At 39.8% G+C, this 21,353-nt stretch overlaps 1 protein-coding gene across 11 annotated transcripts in view; it reads left to right on the top strand.

Annotated features, from left to right (window-relative positions):
* Nucleotides 1-21,353, top strand: part of DMD (dystrophin) — a 1,020,507-nt gene that overhangs the window by 320,486 nt on the left and 678,668 nt on the right. The window lies entirely within an intron of this gene.

Here is a 21,353-nt window from a genome sequence, read left to right as displayed (position 1 = left end):
GGAGTCCAAGAACATGTGCAGGGTCACAAGTCCCCCACCCTGGCTTAAGCGGTGATGATAACATCTTTTTGCTAGCTGTGTGTGTGTTTTTCTAATGAAATGAGACATAGTGCAGCTAAGATAATACTTTTTATTGGATCAGCCCGTCTCAACTATAGTGGAAACAAGCGAATTAATGTTACTAATCATTTGTATTAGAGACACAATAGGCTAATGAAAGGATCTAATTTCATTCTTTCAGAATAATTAAGGCACAATAGGCAGAGTTGTGAAGAATATCTTTTTATAATGGTTGCCCATAAACATGATTGCCAATAAAAATGGAGCATAATAGGGAGAACATCTGTTCATAAAACATGTCAAATATTTGTGGAGACCATATGTTTTCTTTCTTTCTTTCTTTCTTTCTTTCTTTCTTTCTTTCTTTCTTTCTTTCTTTTTTAAACCTTCCAGTGGTAAGATGATGGAGGCAGCTTTTGGGAATACTTGCAGTTTGATTTAACATCATCAACATTCAAAGGCAATTTGGGATCGTTATTTCATAATTGTATTGTTTTTCTCTTGCTGCTTCCCAATGGTTTTTTAATATGGGACTTTGCATTAATTTGACACCCAGAAACCACATGGGGATAGTGCTGATCCCCACACTAACTGCAAATCAGAATCAATGTCATTGGCATTGCCTCAAAGAGCCACTATTGCAAAAAATAAAGAAAGAAGAGTGCAAAACATTGGTGCTTTGCTTTTGGAGGATCTTTGCCTCTATCTTCGGCATAACCACATTGCCTGAATCATGTTTGCGGTGGCTGAGACTTTTTCAATATTGATCTTTTCCCTACAGTATTCCATCTGTAATGTAGACAATAGCTGAATTTTTAATGCAGATGGTTTATCAGTCAGTACTGTAATATCATTTTCATGGAGAGTAGTATCTTGTCTCCTCTCACACCCACTTCCCCACTAGTAATGGTAGTCGAGAAAGCAGGATTGCTTCCCCGTATTCTCTCCTACTTGCCATGATCCTCAGTTTTCTGAAAAATTAGGTGTTTCTTGGGCACACGCCTATACTCAGTTTCTTAGCCACTACTACATTTTATTTGTAATTTCCCAAAATTGCAATGTAATACAAATCAGTTTATAAAAGAGGTAAAAAAAGCTTTTCAAATAATCACAACATTTTAAAATAGTCAAGGTGCTTCAGTTTCTGTAGACTGGTTTGTATTGCTCTCTTGGGATAGTGCATCAAAATGATTTTGTGTTAACTTGACATATTCCTTCAAAGTTTTGGGTGGGTGGGTGTTTAGAAAAGAAAATGCTGTAGTGTTTCTAAAAAGTTGCCTTTTAATTAGTTCTGGAGATCTTATGAGTTACCACCAAAATTTCATTTCAAGCAAAATTTAAACTTAAACTTAAATTTTCTTCCTCAAGAAAAAACACACATTTATTTTGAGTGTAGCAATAAGAAATGGAGGACATCCTAGCCAAATGCTTTCCAGACCCATAGGGAAACTCACTGTTTAAATCTGGTTAAGCAGAAGGCAGGCCGTGCCTGAAGCTTTCCAACAGCTGAAATGCAATTGCCCAAGAAAGTAATTTCTTCTGCTTCCACATTTTTCCTCTTCATACATTTGTCTTCAAATATTGAATGATACCACAGAGAGCTAATCCAATCCTGATTTATCCCAAAGTGACTTGAGTTTAATGAGTCTTAACCCTATAGCACGGGTGTCAAACACAAGGCCCGGGGGCCAAATCCGGCCCGCCAGACCTCGTCATGTGGCCCGCCGAGCGCCCCAGCCAGCGGGACCCAGCAGCGGGACCTTGCTGCTCAAGCGCCGCGCCGGCAAAGCGCCGACAAACAGCTGGGGCGGGGGGGGGGTAGAAAGGCGACCGGAGCAGCGCTGCGTGGAGCGCCCTGAGCCACAGCAGGAGAAGGAGGAGGCAGCTTTGAATCCTCCTCCTCCTGCCACGGCTCGGCGCCTGGAAACGGCTGCTGCTGTTGCTGCTGCTGCAGCACAGACAAAGCACCCAGCAGCGCTGCGTGGAGGAGGATTCAAAGTGCTACAGAGCACTGCTGCGTCCCAGAGGCTCGGGACTCTCCGCACGGCGCTGCCGGGCACCGACCTGGCAAGCCGCCTCCTCCTCCTCTTGCCTCACCTCCTCCTCCTCCTGCCGCGGCTCAGCCTCATGAACGTGAGCTCAGCAGCGGCTCAGCCTCACGAACGTGCAACTCTGAGGCTTTACGCACTTCTCCTAAAACAGACACCCGCTGCCTCACGCTGCACGGGAAATGCTTTTTGCCCCTGGGTCCCTTCGCGCTCTTTTCTGGCGCTGAATCAAGGCGGCGACCCCCCCTTCCCTTTCTTTCTTCCTCTCTCTCGTTCTTATTCTTTCTTTCCCTCTCCTTCCTTCCTTCTTTATCTCTGTCTTCTCTCCCTCTTTCTTTTTCTTTCCTTCTTTATTCCTTCTTTCCTACTCTTCTTTCTCTCACCTCTTTCCTTCCTCTCTCCCTCCTGCTCCCTCTTTTCTTTCTTTCTTCCTTCCTTCCTTCCTTCCTTTCTTCCTTCCGTCCTTCCCATCTTTCTTCCTCTCCCTCATTCTTATTCTTTCTTTCCCTCTACTTCCTTCCTTCTTTCTCCCTTTCCGTCTTCTCTCCCTCTTTCTTTTTCTTTCCTTCTTTATTCCCTTCCTTATTTCCTACTCTTCTTTCTCTCCCCTCTTTCCTTCCTTCCTCTCTGCCTCCCATTCCCTCTTTTCTTCCTCCCTCCCTCCCTCCCTCCCTCCCTCCCTCCCCCTCTCCTCAGAAACATAGTTTGCTGCTTTATACTTCTGGCCCTTAAACCCTGGAACCAGGAGAGCAGCTCCAGTGAGTCAACCTCAGCCAGTCCCTTTGGTGAAGGGTGGTGGCTCACTGGCAGAACATCTGTCCTGCATGCAGAAGGACCCCAGCATCTCCAGGTACCAGTAGCTCTGCAAAGCTCCTGCATGAAACCCTAGCGAGCCTCCACCACCCAGTGCAGTTACCAAAAATCATTTTTCAATAAATTGTACAATAATTGTACATTTGAATATCTACTTGCCATTATTCTGACTATGTTTCTGCTTTCAGAGCTAGTTATTACTTACATTATTACAAAAAACAGTAATAATTGAATGCAGTGACAATAATTTATGATAATAAAGAGTGGACACATAGTCCTACAGATACAACCGGCCCTTTGAGGGTGACCAAACTGCTGATGCGGCCCCCGATGAATTTGAGTTTGACACCCCTGCCCTATAGTAAGTGGGTATAGGATTACAGCCACACTTCTCTGTGATATTGACTCACACCACATTCCTAGTCTATTCTGAAGTAAACTCTTATTAACTTCGATGAATTTACTTCTAAGAAAATAAGTCTAGGATTGCAGCCAACATTATATACCACATGCAAATAAAGGAATTTGCTTTTGAATTGAGAGTCACAGAACTTAATTTATTAAGGCTGAAATCCTAGGCTTGCCTGGTTGGGAACTTTTTGTCTGAAGTAAAGTGGGGGTGAAAAATGTTCCATTGCATTCAGTGGGCTTGCTTCTGAGCTAACCTTCTTAAATGCTGCAAATTAGGCTTTATGCAATTATTTTCTTTATCTTCAAATCCTGCTCCCTGTTTTGTATGCTTATAGAATAAGATAATTAAATCTCTGTATTACATGTAATTCAGTGGCAATAAAATACTGTAAAATGCATTTGCTTTGGAATTAATTAAGATTAACCTTTAGGCACCTAATAGAATTGGGATTGTTACTCTTTAAATCTCACTTTAAAAAACAACAACAACAACAACAATCTTTATTACGGTCCATAAAAAAAAAAAACAAGTTTCCCATAAGGCAGATAAGAGATAATTGTTTATTTCTTTTGTGACATGGAGTTTTGACTGTCATATGAAAGAACATCAAATATTAAAATTCAAGGGTAGGGTAGGATAACATTCACGTATACTGCTGTTATATGCCTAGTTATGCCATTTATTCAGGATTACCCAGTCCTACTTGTTTTCAGGCTAAGCATGAATGGATGAACTGCAATTACAGTAATTTAAAAATTTTTGTTTACATAAATTCATGATGTTATATTGAAGATGAAGTGTAGATTTGTTGTGCCTCCAGGGTGTCAGCTGGATTTTCTGGGACTAGTTTACTGCATGGGGATTGGGGCCTCTATTGATCCAAGTTTGCATACAAATTGCATGTTTTGGGAACATGAAAATATATGCAATTTTTGTGCTTCTTTTTGCAGGTGGGTTGTTTTTTTTGTTTTTTTTGTTTAGTAGTTTAGTTGTGTCCGACTCTTGGACACAATGGACCAGAGCACAATGGACCAGACCCCATGGACCAGAGCACGCCAGGCACTCCTATCTTCCATTGCCTCCCGCAGTTTGGTCAAACTCATGTTGGTAGCTTCGAAAACACTGTCCAACCATCTCATCCTCTGTCATCCCCTTCTCCTTGTGCTCTCCATTCTTTCCCAACATCATAGTCTTTTCCAGGGAGTCTTCTCTTCACATGAGGTGGCCAAAGTATTGGAGCCTCAGCTTCAGGATCTGTCCTTCCAGTGAGCACTCAGGGCCGATTTCCTTAAGAATGGTTAGGTTTGACCTTCTTGCAGTCCATGGGACTCTCAAGAGTCTCCTCCAGCACCATAATTCAAAAGCATAAATTCTTCGGCGATCAGCCTTCTTTATGGTCCAGCTCTCACTTCCATACATCACTACTGGGATAACCATAGCTTTAACTATACGGACCTTTGACGGCAAGGCCCAAATATACATTAACTGAGGACCATGTGCAGATAATTGAATGTCTGACAGACAAACAAGCTTGAACATTCTGCTAAGCCAAACTATAGTTTAGAGCAGAGGTGGGAAATCGGATTCAGCCATTGGTTTATTACTCTTCCTCCCTTAAGGAGCTCTCTAGGACCCACCCTGTTCTGACGTAAATCCCCCATAGAAAGCCCTTACCCTGCAGGGTGATGTTTTAGCCACTCAGGGAGTGATACCACCTAACTAAAAACTCTATGCTTCTTTTTCTCATCCACCTTGCCACTAGGTTGTAATATATTCTATGTGATTTAAAATCACTTCATTTATGGAACATTCATCACTTTCCCTTCTTCAGTTCTGTTTTATTGCATAATCAGTCATCACTGTGCCAACAAGCCTAAGTCTGATGTTTGTGCTGACAAGTTGTAGAGCTCATCTTCACAGCTGTGAGATTTTGAAGTAGCCAAATAGTTGACTTAAAGATTAAAATGCTGTATGGCGAGAGGGTGGCATTTTCTAAAGAAGTCATTGACTATAAAAATACATGTAAATAGCTATATGTTTAATTTAAACCATAAATCTGAAAAAGTATATCAATAACAATCCTAGCTGAAATGAGCTAGTACACTTTCTAGTACCAATTATTTGCTAGGATTCAAAATCATAATCAGCCTACAATTCCATCTGCTCAGTAAAAATGAGTGATGTAATTTTAGTATACAACAAATTGAAAAATAAAGTTTCCCAAATAATTGAACTAGTTATGCTTCTATTCATATTCTATTCATATGGAGAGATCACTCTTAATGAGGTTAACAGTTGAATCAGTGGCAAAGATGCTTGTTTTTCTGACAAAATACTAAAGGGGGGGGGAGTGACACCAGCTGCCACATATTTAAAAATTATCCTCCTCCTTAAAAAAAAATAATCTTAAAATTTGCTAGGCCTCCGAAGGTTTCCAGATATTCCCCCTCTTTCACAAGAGACAAATAATCCTGCAAATGTGTGTGTATGTGTGGGATATTTAATGCACTTTTAATGAATTGGGCTTGAATAAAGCCCTTTGCAAGTTAAAAGTGCTATATAGATAAATTGTAGAAGAAGAATGTATTTGCTGACTGGTACTTCAGTCTATTCCACCAAGCTTAACTTTGCTCTAACCATGATATTTCTGTAATCCTGACTGCACATGCTTCTCTGAATTTGATAGATTCTTTTTTGGGTATGACAAATTCTTCAGAGGCCACCCAAATGTGTGAATTCATCTTTCTTTTGTTGTTTCATGGTGATCATTGCAAGCTGTCCCTTCCTAAGGCAGCATGTGAACATTTGCAATTACTATTAATCAAAGACCTACAAATTACACAAGCTGCTATACTATAATGTAAAACACCACAGCTGTTCACATCACAAAAATATGCAATAAAGAAAGCAACATTGGGATTGTGTCGTAGAAGTGTGGGCCCCCATGTGACCACCTCCAGCAGCGCCTCAGGCTCCTAGCAGGCTGGCTACCACCTGGAATCTCATGGAGGCACTAGTTGTATGGACCTACCACTCCCTCTTTGATACCTGCAGACGTAACCACCAGGGTTCCACAAAATGTCAACAGATGTGTGTATATCCCCCATGTTCAGGGGTCCGTTCATAAATCAGGACCTCCATCTGCTCCTAGCTGAACTATGAGCGTGCCAGCTCCTCTGCACACTTCAAGAAGCAATATTGTATGACAATTATAGATTCACAAATCACCCCATATTTTTGGTAGTTAATTACCAGGATTACCAAATATTTTACAGGCATTTAGGTGCTATTGGTCCTCTCAGTGTATAAGTAATTATTTACCATCAAAGTTTGTGCCTATTTTTAATTTTAATCCAATAGCATTTCTACAAATATGATCCAGTTTGTAATTATTCTTATATCAGTATTAGACTAGCACTTAAATGCCCTGTGGAAATACAAACAAGCAAACAAAGGAAGATAGAAAACATCCTGATAAATACAGTGTCAGCAGTGTCCTTTTTTTGTCCCTGAATAGTGCTATATACGCATATATATGCTTCTGTTCCCCCATGATAACAGTGGGAGGGGACTGCATGCTGGGATACTGTCACTAATTTTGTCCTGCAATTTTTTGGGTTAATGAGTTTGCAAATGGTTTTTGCTGGAATGAGTTAATATACAGATGAGTGCTAAACTTCCACAAGTTTCCGCTAGAGTTCCACAAGTAGTTTTTATGTTGTGTAAAAGATCAGATCAAACACAGAAATTATCAGGTAAGGAAACCTTGGGAACATGGAATAAACTGCTCTCTGAATTCATTCAACCTCAAGGGAGGTCAATAGGCAGCCTGGGGAGGCAGCCAGCTTCAGTGCCTGACCTGCCAACTTTCTGACATTGAGCCCTGAGTGGCTAATGAGGGCAGCAGAGGGCAAGCTCAACAGTTCCTAATATCAGACCAGCAACAGTCACTTGGAAAGGCCAAAGGCTAGTAAGTTGTAAAGATCTGACCAAAAGTGAGGTCCAGAGCAATGGACAGAGAGGTCAGAGGTATGTATGCAGTCAGGGTCACGCAGCTGGTCAGGTTGCAAAGGGCAAGGCAAAGAAGCAGAATTTCATTCTGAAACAGCTTCAGGTTTGTCTTGCTCAATTGGAACCAAAACTCACATAAAATAAGGGCTCGTCCATACTTCCACTAGCCCTGCTGCTTTTCCCTGGGAAACTCATTGAATAGGAGCAAACATCAACCAGGTTTTCTCCAGATTGACATTTGCTCTCACTCAGCACTAAAGAGCAGGTTTTATGGGGTAAAGCGGCAGGGCACAGGCAAAACCGCTTGGACCCGTGTTTTTTAGACATGGGACAAGCAGAAGTATGGTCAAGCCTAAGTGTATCAAGTGTAAAGCTTATTTGACACGAACGGATGTGTGGGATGAGGCAGAGATATTTGTGATTGGGGAACCTTGGTGGTATCAGTTCTCTGATTAAAAGTTGGTCACAAAAGAACCCCACACCACCCACCTCTTCTCAGCCATATGTTTTCCTGATGCTTAAGTACCTCCAAGTGCTTTGTATAAGCCTCTTTTGGTTTGGAGCACTTCAGACATATACCTTACTGCTAAAAAAAAAGCCCCAGGGACAGTTTTCAGCTAAATAATTGTTTGAGTGGAACAAATTTCTCTTGGGCAACAGGACTCCCCACCCCCACCCCAATCTTCCACCAGCATGCACCTCATGTCATCCCCAAATGTGGTCCAAAGCATTGTGGGCTATATCCCATAACAGATTTAGGGGGTGTACAGGGGACACCCACTGCACAAGTGGAAGCTATTCTGCTCCTGCAATTGTTGGCATCCATCTGTCTCAGGTGACAGTGGAGGAGTGTGCCTTTGGGGTGAAGTCAAATGGTTAGTAGGTTGCAGTGCCTGCTGTGGCTGTAGAGACAATTAAGGGACCACCCTAAACCTGTCTGGAATGACCCTGCTTTCATTCTTGATTTGAAGTTCTTGCAAATATTTTGCACAGCCCTACATATAATACTTCCAGAATCGGAGCATGCCTCTGAATACTACCGGTAGTTCTTGGGGAGCAACATTGTGGAAGACGTAATTGCCCTTATATCCTGCTTTTGAGCATCCCAGGGCTGGTTGGCCACTATGGGACACAGTACCGTGTTTCTCATATTATAAGACACGTCTTATATTTATTTTTTCTTCAAAAAAACACACTATGGCTTATTTTCAAGGGATGTCTTATTTTTTTCCTCCTCCTCCTGCCGCGGCCGGCATTGCTGCTGCTCCTATCACTATGTCTTATTTTCGGGGTATGGCTTATATTCCTTGAATGCTTAAAAATCCTGCTATGGCTTATTTTATGGGGATGCCTTAAAATATGAGAAACAGGGTATTATAGACTCTGATTAACTTTAGAGCAGAGTTTTTATTGTGTTCTCATGGATTTCCAAGTTCCTGGCAATTTTTTTGTGCCAATGCAGGAATAGAAAGGCATGATTTGTCTTTTACTGGCTGATTCTATAAAAAGTTGTAGTAAAAAGTCATAGTAAGTTAGGGAACGTTGGTATTCAAACTAATACTGAAAGTAATATCATGCATATAGATCTTACTTCTTCTAGATTATGTACATGTTTTAGTTGAATATATCCCCTCTGTAAATACTTGCTAATAGGAGACGGTATTTTCTTTCCTTAAAAAATGTTCTGTTGCTTGTTAGGCATAAAGTATCACTTGGGATTTACTTTTTGCTATTGCAGGATAAATTGTTTGAAATATTAGTTGTTAAATAGGTGAATACAAAACCATTTCGAAAGTTAATTGATGTAGTTGGCAGTGACTAAAAGGACATTTTCCCGCTTCTGGTATGGAATACAAAGCAAGCATCTACAGAATATTAATAAACTATTGGACTTCACTCAGTGAATCTGAATGACAGTTAAGTGTGTTGAGCAATTGCAAAGCTGTTTGCTGTTTTACTTTGCTGATTATGGTACAATGAAGAAAAATTAATTATTTTGCTCCACTGGAGCAGTTAATGTACTACAAAATGAACTAGTATCCCTTTTCCTTTTGTGAAATGGCCTTTCTTCTCATTTCAGACACATTTAGTGACTTGATTGCTTGCAAAATTTAGGGAAAGGTTAATTAAACAAATGAAAGTATTCTGGGACTGACACAAAACCAAAATAATGATAAATGTACAATGGCAGTCATTTTTTATAACTACTTAGCTCAACACTTTACGTTTTCACACTAAATCTCAAGAGTGTGTTTAGGCTTGTGAGACATAAATAAGAAAACCAGTTATAATTTGTGTGTAGAATTAAGAGTGTTAATGAATGTGGGGCTATTACTATCTCTTGGGGGAAACATAGCACTGAAGTCCCTTGGAGCAGATTGTTAAAGCTTTACTCAACAAGATTAAAAAGGGGTGTGCTTTTTTATGTATAAAAAATAAAGCATCTATTGCTATTAGTGGTCAGAAAAGTAATGTTAATTAGGGTTAATAAGGTGCCTAAACCACCTTTGCATCAAAATGTCTAAAAATAAAATTGGATTTTTATTTGCTTATTAAGACAATAAATAAAACAGGTTGTATCCATACTTGCCCTTCTTAATATGGAAGGGCTCTTCTTTTTGCTGCAGAGGATCCAAGTGAACAAAATAAAAAGTCTCTCTTTAGAACAAATGAAAATGGGATTTTATTATACAGTGTGTGTGTGTGTCCGCTATCCTAGTAGTTGTGAAGACTGTCTCAATGCAAATCTTTAAAAATGTAGTATAAACACTGACAACTGGGAAACACTGGCCTGCGAGCGCTCCAGTTGGAGAATAGCCTTTACCAAAGGTGTCCTAGTCTTTGAAGAAACTCGATCTCAGGATGCAAGGGAGAAACGTGCTAAGAGGAAGGCACGCTTGGCAAACCCACACCGTGACCAACTCCCGCCTGGAAACCAATGTCCCCACTGTGGAAGGACGTGTGAATCCAGAATCCAGAATTGGCCTCCGTAGTCACTTACGGACCCATTGTTAAAATCATGTTTATGGCAGACAATCTTACTCAGCTACGAGTGATCGCAGAAGAAGAAGAAGAAGAAGAAGAAGAAGAAGAAGAAGAAGAAGAAGAAGAAGAAGAAGAAGAAGAAGAAGAAGAAGAAGAAGAAGAAGAAGTTGTGAAGAACAAAACCATGGATTTTAATTAATATAGCATGCTCTGTCAGTTTAAATAGAAATTTATACAAAATAATTCGTAACTATACAGATTAATAGTACTAAAATGCAATACATTTCAGTTGGTAGGCTAGCATATCTGATGTGACTAGCTTCTTTTTCAGCAGTTTAAATGCTTTTAAGATGGTAAGAAAATTGGCTACAACCACTTAATTGGCAAAACCTTTCCCAGCTGTTTTTTTCTTGACCTGATAAAGAGAAGCATTTAAATGAAGCATATTTGAGCATTTGCCTCCATAGCTGCCAAGTTTTCCCTTTTCTCGTGAGGAAGCCTATTCAGCATAAGGGAAAATCCCTTTAAAAAAGGGATAACTTGGCAGCTATGTTTGCCTCCTGTTCTTTTTGCAATACTGTTAGTTGTCTGTATGGCAACCAGTCTTAGCTTTTGTCCCCGTAGTGGCCTACATTTCTGTATTGGAGAAATGTGCATACCTTGTCCCCAATTCTTTAACCTCCAAAGCTCCTCTAAGCATTTGGATGTGGATGTGCTATTGATCTTTCCTGTACTGGCTAATTAAAAGCAACAGTAATTATAAAAAAAATCATCCCTATTCATCATATGGTGTGTACACAAACCAATGATATGCTGACATGTGCCACAATCATGCATGATGCTCATGCACAGCTTTGTTTGCTTCAGAGCTATTTGAGGAAACATCACCTATTCATTTAATTATTTTACCCAAGAGAAAATCGATTCTGAAAGCTTAACAAGTGGAAGGGCATTTTAAGGATTCACCACTTTTTTCAAACTGCCAGAGAAATTCTAGGTCCAAACTGAAAAGTGAAAACAAACAACAATATAAAATGTTTTATTGTGTTTGATTAATTGAGATTATACAGTAAAATATGCAGAGTAAACATTGAGATAAATAAGAGGGCATTCATTAAGGACCAATTTAGAGCTTAGAGAGGAAGCCCTCTAGAACAAGATGTTAATTCAAAGGTGGTCAACTTCTATATTTCTCCTTACCACCACCCAATTTTTATTTATTTTTTTGTAAGAATTGCCTGGGCAACTCCTAGGCAGAGACTCAAACCATACATAAGAACACTTGTCAGCTAATTATGCATTAAATACCTCTAGAGAAGCCTGCAGTGCTTCTTTTGGGAGCAAAACAAGAGCCATGTTTGTGCAGCCAGATCATGAATTTAAGAAGAGTGTGCCTCTTAGTCTGTTGCAGAAAAGGTGTGTGGATCTGCTGCCAATAATCCCCTCCCCTAGCAGGGGATATATCTTGAATGCATACAAATGGAAGGAAAAGGCTAACACTATTATTTCCACCTTGCTGTTTTGTGAATTTGTCGGTGAATTTCTAAAATCGAGAGTTTGGACTCTATGCCTATCTGGTTGTGGTTCCACATCCTTGCTCAAACCTGGAAGATACTCTCCCAAATTTCAGGCAGAATGGAGGTTGATTATGATTAGTCTTGCAGAAGCGCTTTCCCCCAACCATAGAAGGAAAGGAGAAGACAGTTGCATTCTGCATATATGTAATGACACATTTTCCTAGATAAGTCCTCAGATGTCCTATTGTGATGAAAACAGCAAGGTTGAAAATGGCAGTCTTCCCAAGTTGACATGTTACCAGCCGCCACTGCATTTACTTCACAAGGAAGAGGTGAGAGTAAGGAATTTCTTGTTACAGGAAACAACAGGACTAATCCAAGGCATTCTTCTGAAGGAGCGTCTCCACCCCCATCATTCTGCCCGGACACTGAGGTCCAGTGCCAAGGGCCTTCTGGCGGTTCCCTCGTTGCGAGAAGCCAAGTTGCAGGGAACCAGGCAGAGGGCCTTCTCTGTGGTGGTGCCCGCCCTGTGGAACGCCCTCCCATCAGATGTCAAAGAGAAAAACAGCTACCAGATTTTTAGAAGACATCTGAAGGCAGCCCTGTTAAGGGAGGCTTTTAATGTTTAATAAATTATTTTATTTCATTTTTCTGTTGGAAGCCGCCCAGAGTGGCTGGGGAAACCCAGCCATATGGGCGGGGTATAAATAATAAATTATTATTATTCTGTCTGGGGCAGAGTGGCAAATGGCATCCCCGTCCCCAATGCACACAGTCAAGAAAATCCCACAAGCACATATCCTTCCTCTGAGTAGTAAATGCTATATAATAACAAAATTAATTACCCTGCAGTTTGCTTTCCTTCCAAAATTAGCCACCTGGGGAGACCATCCTGGGAAGAAACCAACAACCCTAGTCATAATTAATACAGTAGCTTTCATTAGCTATCCAATGGACAAGGGCTTAATACTTAAAAGTGCCCAGAACCAGAATCCTGAATGATCCAGGGCCTGGTTACTGCTGCTGCTGTTTTTAATCAGAAGCAGCTTTATTGAGGGGACCTTCTTATGAAGGGCATGTACAAAGCAAGGGAAATGGAAAGCTTCTGCATAAACACTAGGAAAGAGATGGCGGGTCATTGTTGAAATAGTGGTATAGTCTGTTTGATGTGACAAGCCCAGAAATAAAGATTGGAATGTGACATTTGTATACCGACCATTGACCTTAAAAAAGAATAAGTAAAGTGGAGAGAAGATAGCAGACATAAAACACATGAAAGTACATGAAGTACATATGAAATAGTTGACAAGCTAAAAGCCTTGGCAGGTGTAGTTTGCAAATATGCTGCCTGACTGTACTTGACAGTTTGATTAAAAGAAAAAGGAAAGCTAGCAAATAATCCTAGCAGATAAACTCTTTTATCTCAGTTGAATACCCTACCAGTATGTGGTCTGATGTTTGAAGCATGGCACTTAATGCAGAGAAAAGAAAATATAATTCAGGCTTTTTCTTTGATTTATTGTATGTGACCTTGGGAAAGGCTATTAGACTGTTAAATGTGTGTTGAATAATAAATGCCATGTTTAGGCACTTATATCATCAGGCTAATATCTTAAATTTGTTTGTGTGCATGTATTTGGATGGAGCAGCATCATGAAAGCAAAATAAAAATAAAAATAGCGTGCATATTGGGTTGGATCAAGAGACTTGCCCAAATCTTGTGCAAGAGGCAACTTTCTCACATCCTTCTTTCCTGGTAACCCTTCCAGCTCCCTAAAAACACCTCCTTGGGGGTCAGCTGATCCTGCCAAATGGGCTGGATCAGAGGTCACCAACCATTTTTGACATGTGGGCACACTTTGAATATGGGTGTGTGTGCTGGAAGTGCAAGTCACAAACTGGCTGGAAGAACACAAAATGGCCACCATGGGGAGTGTGACAAATTAGAGAGACAACCACCTGTGATAACATAATGCTAATTGCACACACACACACACACACACTGATAGTGTTGCTGTCTAATAACAAGGAGCATTCCTTAGTACCAGAAAAAATATACAAGGTGGACACATCACTCTCTCTTTTTACAGAAATCACTTAGAAGCTACCTGCACATTTCCCACCATAACTTCTTTTTAAAAATGAAATCATAGAATCTGGTGAACCTTCCCAGTAGCATCAGGGAAAGTTTTCAGGGGCACTGGATGGGTGACCCTGGGCTAGATTATGCTACTGGGTGACTGAGGGGAAAGAGTGTCACAAATATTGGGGAAAACAACTACTGCAGCTGAGTCAACCCCATTTAACAGTGCTGTCTGGTCGCTGGAAGAGAGTTTTTGCTGAGTTTTAGCAGGGTATGGGAGAGAGAGTCTGCCATCCCCCTACTGTGGATCAAATCCAGTGACTTAAGAGATGCATGTAGTCCTCCAAGCTTGGATATACCCAGAAATGAATGTATTTGTTTATTCCCCCGTCCCCACAAAAATGTTTATTTCTTGAGTCAGTCCAAGAGGCTTTGAAAATTAATATGCCCAGTTAGTAATTCCACCAGCCTCCATAGCAACATCCTTACTCTTTATACAGAGGATGGGGGGCAGGAAATGCCTCCCCCGAACTTCCCTCCCCTCCCTCAGTAGTCCTGCTATGGCCCTTGGGGGAAGGCTGCCTACTCCTAAAATTCACAACTCTGGGAAACTCCCGGCTTGTGCATATTTGCACAGCATCACCTAATTGATTTCACCAATTCAAAAAGAGAGGGAGAAGAGATTCTGTCATTTCAGTGTGCCTTTTCAGCTTCTGTGCCTGGAACAGATCACCAGGATCAGAGCATGCATCTTTGAAACTGTCAAATGGTCATTGTTTAGGGTTACTTTAAAAAATAAATAAAAAATAAAAAGTTTGCTTTCAATTCTTTATTATCTAAACTTTCATGTGAAGATGTGTTGGAAACCATTTTTAAAATTTGCGTTATATTTCTCGTTACTTTTTAGCTTGTTCTTCTTAACAGCTGATTTCACTTTAGACTAAAATCTTTACAGATTTGCTGTAGGAATTCCTCAGCTTTATCATTGCTATGCCACTTTCTCCTTAACAAATAACTTTGTGTTTTCTCCGTTAGCTCACTTAGCAGAAGGGCAGCGGATCCTTTCTGCCAATCTGTTCCAAAAGCTATTATGTTGTTATCCAGCCCATCTTCCTCTATAGTCCATGTAATTAACTGTACAAAATGCCAATTTTTTTGTAGTCATCCTCTTGATTAACTACTTTAATTAATTGGCATTGAAAAGATGCTGTCATGCTGTATGTTATTGGTTAGACTCTATTTTGTTGCTATCTCATCTAATTTACCTATTCAGGATCTGTAGCAATGTATCACAATTCTTCTTGGCTTTCCTCTTGTAAAATATTTTAGTTGCAAACAGCTTCTTTGATTATTCTTAGTAAATATTGATAGTGCATAACATCCCTGAGGCCTTTCCTTCCTATAATTATCACTGCAGGTGAGTGTCAGTGTCGGTCAGAGGTGGAACAGCCATCTCAAAATTCAAGCTTACTGCAGTGTTCCTTATGCCTGTGATTTATTCTGCCACATTGGGTATTTTTGTGCATCTCAAATGACAGAGGGGCTAACACTGGCTACTACCTCTTTCTTGACCTCTATTACATATTAATCAAGTGATAAAAATACAGTCATTTGGAAGTTATCCATTTTTTACACTTAATTAAAAGTACCGTTATTCTCACTGATGCCCATTTCATTTTGTTCCCAGAATTTTAATTCTTCCTTGACTTTCATGTATTCTTAATGTATGCCATTAGATACATTTGATGGCACTAGAATTTGCTACAATTAGCACAATCACTGTATTATTCAAAATTCCATTTTAAATTCAGGCCAGGTTTTGGGATTTAGGCATGAATGAACTGGTGGAATCAGATTCACTAAAGATTTCAGTTTAAGGGCTGGCCAGACTTATCACCTTGAGCATCTCCCATCTCTCACTGAGGTATAAATAGGCAATGATCTATGGTGACTCGTCACAATATGCATTATAGCAGAAGTTCCTCGCATATACTGTAAGTCCAGATTTCATTTTATGGTTTTGGGTGAAGGTACTTCAGATGAGATTTCCAAGGCATGCTCAACTTTTAATACATACTTACTGTAGCTATGAAATGGAGAGGTTGAAATGTACGCACCTTTCCTGTGCATGTTGACTAAGAATTAAGTCTCACTGGTGCGGTTCAGGGGTAATGTGTAATAATGTTCAGTGCCTCAGTCATGGATTCTTGTGTGCCGCAGTCTTTCCCTCCTTTCCTGATCTGAGGGAAACTGTTAGGTTCCTCTGAACCAGCAAGCAACTCTTTGTGCTTCTCCTGTATCCATGTTTAGAAATTACAACCCATTGTTTGTTTCAAAACCAGGAAAGGAGAAAGGGCATCGTAGTGGACATGGCTAGAAGGACATGTGCAGGTCTTGGGATCCTTGACTGCTCATTTACATAATGACAAACTACAATTTGGCACTGCATCTGAACTACTACTTAGTTCGGTTGAAAGTACTTTGAAGCATTATGCACAGGATTACAGCTATAAGCCACTCTTGATAAAGGTTGTACTGAACTTACTTCCAGGTCGACATGCGTAGGATTATGCTGTCAGTGTATAACTTTAGGAACTTTTAATTATTTTACATGCTTCAGCTGGTGTCCATACTGAATGCCATAAGGTTTACTATTATTTAGCAAAGTTATTAATAAAGTAATGATGCAGGTCTAATGGATGCATAAAATTCATCACTGGTCATAAATACTTCATGATTGTGGCAATAAATGTGTGAGGCCTGGTTTTATTTTGTTTTGCTTTCATTATAGTGGAACATTGGTTTGCTTTTCTTCTGATAAGGGAGCTTTATGTGAAAGCAGATTGCCATGTTTTCATATTATTCTGATCCTTTTCACATCCATCCCATTGCCATACATTTAAACCACATTTTATTAGCTAATTTGGCACAATTTGTTTGAATTCAGCACAGACGGTTTTCATTACAGTCTGACAAGCAGTAAAACTCATTTTCCCCTAGTTTATCACTGGCACACTCACAAGTTTTCTTTATAAAGAAGCCCTGTTTATGTGTTCTTAAGTTCTGTTTGCGAAGAGAGCACATGCACTGATCATGCCCATGTTGAATGGGAAGGTCTGGAGGTGGATTATAAGTACATTCATTTGTACAGAGTTACAGTTCTCCTCACATCTGCAAATTATGATCACAAAGTAGACTGTAGCTGTAACTACATTCAGCCAAATTTGCTTACAACCCCCTTCTGACCCTCCTGCTCAAGATGGAAGTTGGGGTGGAGGGGAGGAGGCAATACTCCCTCCATGGATAGAAATTAGTATGCCCAAATACAGCTATATTGTATTATGTAAGTCAGACATTCATTAGGATTGATATAAAAATATTATATCTTTAATGTTCTGTAAATGAGAAAAAGTTCTGCTTCTAAGATGATCTCACCAAATAACAAAGCCAAAGCATTGTGTATCCACAAGTCCGTTCTTGATGGAGTGTTATATTTGTGGGGCTGCCTGTGAAGAGTAGAAAACTTCAATTGGTCCAAAATGCAGCAGCCAGATTACTGGCTGGGGCTCCATTTAGATGTCATAAAGGCCTCTATACTGGTTTGCAGTTCATCCGTTGGACCAATTCAAGGTACATTAGTGTTTATAGCTCAAATGACTTGGGCCCCAAATACATGAAAGATGGACACAGGTCTTCTTAGGTGCTAATATCAGCAGAGGGATCTCTTTTGGTTATGTCACATTCCTCAGAAACTCAGTTGTGTGTGTTGTTGTCCAGCAGAAGGCATTCTTTGTGACAGCTCCCAAGTTGTGGCACTCCCTCCCCACAGAGGCTTTTCTGGCATCTTCATTATACTGTTTTTGGTGAATGCTGAAGGTGCAACTCTTTACCTTGACACCTGAGACGTATATTTCAAGGGCCCACCTTATTCCTGTGATTTTATGCTGCTTTAAACTGTTTTTAATACTGTTTTAATGTAACCTGCCAGGAGACCTTATGGTGAAGCATAGCTGTCAAGTTTTCCCTCTTCTCATGAGGAAGCCTATTCAGCATAAGGGAATTTCCCTTAAAAAAAGGGAGAACTTGACAGCTATGTGGTGAAGGGAAGGTAATAATACTAATAACAACATAAATTTAATGCTTTTATGGACCAGTCTAGGTCTTTTAAAAAACTTTATTTTCCTATAAGCATTTGAGATAGCTTCTGCCCACAACTAGATGGTGGGGTATCTCTCAAGTACAACTTTGTCTCAATCTTTCCGGGAAGTTGGCTACTGGCATGCACATGACTGTAGGTTTGAACAAGGAGCAGAAGTAATGAAACTGCTGCTGAGTGTTTTTAGCATGGTGGTTTTATTTTATTTAGTTCTTTGGTATGATGTTTGCAAATAGGAAGCTCACAGATTCTTTGTCATTGATCTGTCAGCAAGTTAGTGAATTGTGTTGCTATTCACTTAATATATAACTGAAGGTGCTTTTATGATCCCCGTCATACCTTTCTTCTGCTCTTGTGCTTCTACCAACAGAGCCTCTATTACCTGTTTGTGATCTCTCTTGGAAATTTTAGTTGGGATTTGGGTTTTTTGCTTGCATTAGGAAACTTGTCCAGTGATCAGCCAAGGCATTCACATAGCTCACAAACCCATCAAATAAAATTACTTTGAGTAAATCAGGATCTCAGCTAAATAATAGCTCTTCATTACTAATGATCCAAGCCAGTTAGCTCTTCTATTTACACTTGTTTAAGCAGCAAAGGAAGTCAAGCACCACTGCTGCACAATCTCCCTTTGTTTCAGAGAATTTCACTGAAATGAGTGGAGGTTGGGCCATGGTACAGTGCTCAGTCAATTGTGCCTGAAGTCTCTTGACTGTAGTGAAGGCTCAGTTGATCAGAAGCCTTTCACACTTAGTAATGATACTTAGGACCAGAATAACAAGTAGATAGGAAGGAACAGTTTTTTATATAGTAAAACAGTATATATTGTATTATATATACACAAACCATTTTTGTATAAGTATTTTGTTCAGGTTTTGGATGCTTTTATTTTATACCTGTTACTAATGCATACAAAAGTTGCATTGTTGATCATGGTTTTTTTATATCTTTCAATTTTCCTGTATATTGGACAAAGTATTATAAACAATGGAAAGAAAAGGCTACTTTGCTTTGTGACTTTGAAAATAATGCTGAAACATTCTTATTAGTATTTCAGTTACTTCAGTCATCAGCTGATGTTTTCAATTAACAATTACCAATAACTCTGAAATCTTTCTTGAATAGAAGTAGAATTCACCATTATAAATATATCATTGAGATTATCTTACAAAACATTACTCTGAAAATATCCATAGTCGGCTTCATCAGTCATTTGAATATCCTTTCTAAGTATTTGAGATCATTCTGCACCATCTGCTTAATGTAGTTTGGATAATATTGTATCACTGAAAAAAGAAATATATAATTAATGAATGTATTAATGAGTCACAAAACCAAACTTATGTGATGTTGCACGTGCACCAGCATTGTAATGAAGTCCAAAAAACCTACCAGCCTGCCTGCTCACACCTTTCTAAGTCATTTGTGGCACATCAATAGTCTAAAAGGAAATTAAATGAATCAACTCTCTTCCAGTTGATAGAAATTTTCCTGCCTAGAGGCTTAGGCAAGTGACTGTTAAAAAGCCTATATTACATGTATTCACAGTTGTGAAAAAGACATTCTGTACCAATGCCTTGAAATTAATTTAGCCAGCTGTAAGTGGCTCTTCTTCAAAGGATGGTATTTGTCGATGAATGTGAGACATTATTCAATCCATACACCTTCTTGCCTGTCTGCCAGATACATTACAATCCTGTATGATTATCCTGACTAGAATTATGCTTCAAAACAAGATCGTCTTGCTTAGGCAATGCATTTTTGTTTGCTTCCCTTGAGAATGTCAAGGTTGTCACAGACGTCTAGCTAATAAGATCTAACTGGGCCTGATTAACCAATATAAGAATTCGTTTTGAAAGCAGCAGTTTCACAGTCACTTGCATAGCTTTTTAAAATCTATCTCACATTACAATTAGGGTACATTAAAATCTAGAAATGTCTTCATTATTTTTTTATTCCACTGAAAAATTCCAGTGGGGCTAATGCATACAAATAGCAGAATGCCCACAGTTGTGATGAATTTGGGATGGTGACTGTGTAAGGCAGGTATCCCCAGACTTCGGTCCTCCAGATGTTTTGGACTACAATCCCCATCATCCCTGACCACTGGTCCTGTTAGCTAGGGATCGTGGGAGTTGTAGCCCAAAACATCTGGAGGGCCACAGTTTGGGGATGCCTGGTGTAAGGCATGCACTGTGGCCATCAGGATCCCTCCCAGTAGAAGTTAATCTCCCAATGTCAAGGGTGATAGCCAGCCAGCCTACCCCACTGCCCTGCCCAGCCCAGTGATATGTGCCCTATATGCAGTATTTTAGTTTCCCTTTAGGATTTAATGTCCTTTCCTAACAGGGTTACAAGATGTGGGTTGGACATTCTTGGATAACTTGGGAAGGCCAGGATGTTTCAACCCACCTTGGAAAAGATGCAGCAGGCACAGAATTATAGGCCCATGACAAAGTAGAGGGAAAGCTTAGAACCTGTTGGACCATTTTAGCCCCATAATAGTTATATGTAGATTTACAGACCCCAAATTGGGCTCGGTTCGCTTGCAGTCACTGATTTAGGCCTGACTGCATTAGTTCATATGATTTTCATCTACCTGTCTCCTCACGCTATATGCTGTTTTGATCTGCTTCCTTTCTTTTCTTGCTTTAGTATCTGAGCAGTGTGTCTAGGATACATGAGAGAGCCAGGCATGTTGAAACACATGACCTTTATCAGGTTTGAAAATATGCATGGGAAATTAATGTGCAATGTCTGTTCTTCTACAATGATAACTTTAGCAGAGGGGAACCAAATGTCATTGCACCTTGCAGATCTTAGCATACCTGGGATAGATTTATTAAAATAAAACCTCATTGCTATTAATAGTTCTTGGCTTTCTGCCAGTGCTTGTATTTAAGCACTTATGGGATTAATGATAAATTCTTAGACAACAGCCTCTTTACATCTTGATTCACTTCATTGAGTACATGAGGTAAATTTTAATGGCCGCAACAAAAGAATTACTTGAAAGCAATGCTGCATAATTTACATTTTTACAAATTGTTAGTGACTTGAAATGGTGGGCTAAATCAAGGCCTTTTCTGGAACAGTAGCTCCACTCTCCATAGTTCAACTCAGAAATAAGCCCTGTTGAATTTAATTGAACTTATTCCCATGTCAGTGTATATAGGATTGTAGACTCAGCCAGCCATATTTTTTTTATATTCATGAAAACAGCATTTAATGTTTCCCCTAGTATTTCATGTTAGAAGTGTATAATCTT

The sequence above is a fragment of the Zootoca vivipara genome, chromosome 4 (assembly GCF_963506605.1).
Source record: "Zootoca vivipara chromosome 4, rZooViv1.1, whole genome shotgun sequence".
In the NCBI taxonomy this organism is placed as follows: Eukaryota; Metazoa; Chordata; class Lepidosauria; order Squamata; family Lacertidae; genus Zootoca; species Zootoca vivipara.
This window is presented reverse-complemented; position numbering and strand designations above follow the sequence as displayed.